The 6009-nt window shown below is 30.5% G+C and overlaps 1 pseudogene; it reads left to right on the top strand.

Annotated features, from left to right (window-relative positions):
- The first annotated feature begins 607 nt into the window (after positions 1-607).
- On the top strand, positions 608-5739 carry LOC107842035 (annotated as a pseudogene).
- Positions 5740-6009: the final 270 nt, after the last annotated feature.

The raw sequence follows: 6009 nt of genomic DNA, 5'->3' as shown, positions 1-6009 counted from the left end.
AAAAGTAGAGACAATGAGAGTGAAGGGGCAGAACCATCTTTTACCATATTTGTGCGTAAAACGTAATGTATACTCGTAGTTTTAATGCAAACAGGGGCGGATGTAGAAGCTAATGTGGGTGTTCCCGGGAACCCACTAACTTTTGTGTGGATCTTATATTTATATTAAGAAATCTAGTAAATATATTAAAATCATAAGTTAGGAACCCACAATGAGTTCTATTGGTCTAGTGGCAAGTAAAGTGCTTGTTGGAACACTATTGCTCTCTTGGTTGTAGGTTCTCTATCCCCATGAATGACCTTATTTTTGAATTTTTACTTTGCTCAAGAAACCCACAAACTTAAAATTTTAGATCCGCCTCTGAATGCAAATGGCAAATTAACTTTCAAGAGCCCGTGAAGGTTTATCAGTCACCTGCAGATGGACTTAAAATACTTAGAGCTTTCTAGTATAGACATGAAATTACTCCAGGTGTAAAAGCAAACTTGTCAAAGTTTGTTCTTTTGGCCAGTTGGCCCCTGATTTTACTCACTCTAATGCTTTTGGAAAGCCACCTATTTATTATGCTTCAACCAACAACGAAAACTAATCCAATATTCCTCCTGTATAAATAAATGCCTCATTACTTCATCATTTGCATTAAATATCTCATAAACATACAAGAAAGAGTTCCTCAAATTGTAGTTTAATTTTTCCCAATGGCTAATCCAGGTTTTGCTACCACCTTGGTTATCTGCCTAGCCGTGGTCTTTGCAACTTTTGTAACTTACTCTGAGGGTGTACCTCGTGCTTTTTTTGTGTTTGGAGACTCACTTGTTGACAATGGCAACAACAACTACAGCCCGTGCTAATTCTCCACCTTATGGCGTTGACTATCCAACTCACCAACCTACTGGCCGTTTCTCCAATGGCTTAAATATTCCTGATCTTATAAGTGAGTGTCAGAGTTTATTCTTTTCTTTAATTTGTCTTTGGTGTGACACTATTATCTTTTGAATCCATTCGATCGCAAACCATGAAGCATAGGAGAAACTCGGTATGAATAAATCCGAAGTTTAACGAAAGCTTTTGAAGTTTATTCATTTATGGGCGGGTCTAATATCTACATGGATCACTAAAATCAGTGAAACCTATTTAATTGAAGTTCTGTATGCATGTTCCATCTCATAATTCTATTAAAGAGGGGGAATTTTAACCCGGAATTTAAGTTAAGGTCAATTAGGATACGATGGGTGGAAGAATGATTAATATGTGTCATTTTCTACACGTTAAATTTGTTTTTCTTGGACCCTTTTATGTTTATTTATTATGAAAATGTGCATGACCAGGCGAACAGCTTGGCGCTGAGCCAACATTGCCGTACTTGGACCCTTCGCTTACAGGAGATAAGTTGCTGGTGGGAGCAAATTTTGCTTCTGGGCTGCAGTTTGTGAGTCAATATACTCTGCATATTGTTTTTCAAGTCTTCTTTCTTTAGGGAAATTTCTATGGAGTTGCAAAAATTATCCTCTATCATAAGTCAAGGGGAGCCCCTAGGATAAATAAATGGCGTGCACCGTTAAATCTTCAATTAGTATAGTTGGCACACTTTTTATGAGGTTTAATCTTCCCAACCATTTAATTTACTACTCCCTTCGTCCCGTTTGAAAGAAAAATAATTAACAACCTAACTAGTTTATCATAATACATATATTAAATAATATTTACAATTTAATTAAAAAAAATAATTAATGTAAAGATTAAAACATGAAAAAAAAATTATCTTATTTTGATTAATGAAAAAAGATAAATAAAATAAAAAATTAAATTAAATAATTTGAAACAAATAATTTGAGACGGAGGAAGTAAGAATTTTTAGTAGATATCTCATGCAGCAGGCGACACTTTTTGTGAATTGCCACCACAAGATAAAAAAGGTTGTCTACACTCTCCTACTGTTAATGTAGCTATTAGTGAAAAATACCTGCTCTTTTGATGATAATTTATTTGTTTTACTTTTCTTTTTAATTTATTTTATAAGAAATGTGTTTTTTAATTTTTTTTTACAATTTTTAAATTTTACGAAACAATCTTAAATATTCTCCATATTGTTAATTAAAGATTTAGAGATTTATAAAAAAATTTACTTTTTAAAATTTCATATATAAGTCAAAAACAGATAAATAAATTAAAGTGGAAGAATCAAGTACATATTTACTTTATATTTGCTCTCTGGTTAAAAGTAACTCTTAACTATATTTTGGTAAACTTGTTTTGGCGGGGTATTTATGTAGATGAATATAATAACAATCCATAGTCAACTAGATTTCTTCCAACAATTTCAGCAACCAGAGGCGAACCAGGATTTAAGTTTGACGGATACACCTTTATATTTAAATATAATAATTAATAGTATCAAAATTTGATATATATTTCTTTAAAAACTTATTAATTATAGTATTTTATAAGCAAAATTTTAATATTATTTAATATCATTAATTAGATTTAATATGATAAAAGTATGTTATTCACCGTACTTAAATTTAACGTACTTTTATATTTTGAACAATAATAGAAATTTTTTGAAAAATATAAAATTCGTGAGATTTGTTTGCTAGATAGTTGCAACGGGTAACGTTTGATTTAAGCCTATCTCACACTTTAAATTGCTAATTTTTTAAATAAAAAATAACTCAATGATCAAAAAATTAAAAAAAAATATTATACAATATAAGTTAGGGAGAATATCTACCTTTTGAAGTTGGAAAGAAACTTGTATTTTGAAATAAAATAAAAAATAGCTCAATAATATCCACAATACATAAAAGAAAAAAAAGTATGAAATAAATGACTACTAAGTAGGAAATCTTTTTTAATCAAAAGATAAATATATACATTTGCACAACAAGTATAAAAAAACTTGAAAAATGAAAATAGAGTAATAAAGAAACATTGTTGTCGAGGTTCAAACCTGAGCAATCACGCAATAGAAAATTGGAAAATGATAAAAGGAGCAATAAAACGTTTGTTGGGGCTCCAGCCTAAGCAATCACACATTAAAAACAACTTTCAAGTGACATACCGAATCATCTCACCAAACAACCTAACTATTATTATGGGTGCACAACATATATTTAATATAATATTCTAATATATATATATATATATATATATAAATCATATATACAGAGTTTTTCTCGAGCACCCGCTAACCTCAATGTAGGTCCGCCTCTGTCAGCAGCGGGCGAGTGCTCTTATAGGAGAGGAACAAACTGCGCGACTAGTGAATGATGCGCTTGTCTTCATTACTTTGGGCGGCAATGACTATGTCAACAACCACCTTCTGACACCTTTTTCCGCCAGACAAATGCAGTACAACCTCGAGGATTACTCACGTGTCGTTGTTACCGAGTACCACAAAATTTTGACGGTAATCAATTTTCTAATTTCACCATCTATTTTTATATATTAAAAAAATTCATAATTTTACACTCCGATCAACTTTTAAGGATAATAAATTTAATAATTTTGACGAATACATTAAAAAATGACTATAGTTAATAATTACTTCTTACTGCTGATAACATAAAATAACTTTATTTAATAACAATTATTGACAACCTAAAATAAATAGTAATAGTCTGTTCGATCAAACTTTAAAATAGTGAGGTGTTTGGCTCATTTTTTGGATGAAAATAAATGAATTCTAGGAGTAATAAAAAAGAGTTTTCCTAAACTATAAAAACAATTTTTTTAAAAAATACTTTTGAGAAAAATATATATATACGTAAAAATAGTTTTAAAAGCTTGACTAAATACTAATCATTGCTTAAAAGTGTTTTTTTAAAAAAAATTTATTAGTCATATACAAACTATTTCTCACCAAAAATACTTATTTAAAAAGCACTTTTTTAAAAAATATTTTTTTAAAATTAATTAATTTTAGAAACTCGACCAAACATACTATAAGTCAGTTGTTATATTAGGTACTTACCCTAACTGGTGTAAAAGTAAGGGTAACATACATCCTTTTTTATCAAATTTCTAAATTTTGCTTATCTTGTAAAGTATTTTTTAAATTAGAAATGCTTCTGGAAAAAATATTTTTTGGAGAGTAACAATATATGTTTTGGCTAATGAATTTGAAACAACCACTTCCAACGTCTAAAATAAGCACTTCTTAAACAAACTAAACACTTTTGCTTTATAAAAAACTTTGACCAAACAATTATAAAATACATGTCCAAAATTTTTCGTATGCCCGAAAAAGAAAATATCCTTTTCTTATTAAATCTTCTTTTCTTTGACTACGATAGTAAGTTTAAGAAGAATGCATAGAATCCTGTAATATAGGTTAGTTATCCTGACCATTTTTATTGGGTTATCAATTAAGTACTTTAAAAGGCCCATTGTTAAGAAGAGTATAGAAGTAGTAAGCTAGTGCCAAATGCCAAAATTAGTTGTGAAGAAACGGGCATTTAACTGGTTTCCGCAAGTTAAACAATTAGTTGTACAAAATTGAGTAATAAAAGTTGTTCCAACGCTCCCCTCTTTTCACCTAAAAAATTTATATCTACTTTAAAATCCAAGTATATAAAGCTATACTAGTCAAAATTCATTTTGAACTCGCCTTATGAAGGAATAGGAATTTTAAAAAGGAATTCTAAGTGGATCGTCACAAAAGTAAAGTACGTATATTTTTTGATGATAATGAAGTAGAGATTAAATGTTAAGTAACTAGAAGAGTGGAATATTTAATTTATGTATAGATACTAAATGATCTGGGAGCTAGACGAGTGCTAGTGACGGAACTGGACCACTGGGTTGTGTCCCAACAGAGTTAGCCTTGTGGAGCTCAAATGGGGAATGTGCAAAGGAACTTCAAGAAGCTACAACAATTTACAACCCACTCCTTGTCCAAATGACTACACGTCTCAATCAAGAACTTGGCTCTGATATCTTTGTTGCCGTCAATGCCATGGAAATGCAGAACGACTTCTTTGCCAATCCCAAAGACTATGGTATGCTTTTATTTTCTATAGCATTACCTTTTTTGAACAACTACTGCAATTATCTTTCTAGGTGAACGATTATGCAAAAACTTTCTTATGTTAGTCAACGTGTAGAAGTAACATTTATTTCTTTTTCCGTAATAATTATTCTTCATGTGAAATTAAAACAAGGAGGTACGATAACCTTATAAGTAAATTGACAAATACACAAATTTTACGTGGAGTAATTATATATTGAACAGGATTTGTTACATCAAAGATAGCATGCTGTAGATAAGGACCTTACAACGGAATTGAACTATGCACAGCTGCATCAAATCTATGCCCCAACAGAGATGAATATGCGTTTTGGGATCCTTTCCATCCATCAGAAAAGGCGAACAAGATCATTTTTAAAACAATTTGTACTGGTTCTAACAAGTACATGACACCTATGAATTTAAGCACCATTATGGCCATCGATTCTGTGTAGAACTACTTCAAGAATTTGAGATCAATCAAACATGTACTCTTACGGGCTCAAACTTCTAGTAATTGATATCAATTAAATATTTGCCATATTATTCCGGGTTGTCATATTTTACCGTTCATGTGTTTTCTATAAGAGCGTGCGGTAGTACTTGTATAGGCTCAAAATTCTAGTTCAATGCTCACTTTCATCTTTAAATTTTAATTCTGTAATTTTGTTAAGTGGTCCATCATTTCCATTTTATTACCCCATGTCCCAATTTATGTAAACTTTTTGATCAGGCACAAAATTTAAGAAATAAAGGAAGACTTTGTTAAGTTTACCATATATTCCGCTCCATTTCGAAATAAATGAATTGTTGGATTTTGGCACACAGATTAAGAAAAAGCATGAGAGATATAAATTTTCATTTTTACCCTTGAAGTCTCTTTTATCCAAAAAAAGAAAAAACTGCAGTCTCTTTTACTTGTCAAATCATAAGGGTAATTTGGAAAAAAAATTCAACCATTCACTTACTTTGAAACACCAATAAATACCTCAATAATTCAT

This window comes from Capsicum annuum, chromosome 9, assembly GCF_002878395.1.
Source record: "Capsicum annuum cultivar UCD-10X-F1 chromosome 9, UCD10Xv1.1, whole genome shotgun sequence".
In the NCBI taxonomy this organism is placed as follows: Eukaryota; Viridiplantae; Streptophyta; class Magnoliopsida; order Solanales; family Solanaceae; genus Capsicum; species Capsicum annuum.
This window is presented reverse-complemented; position numbering and strand designations above follow the sequence as displayed.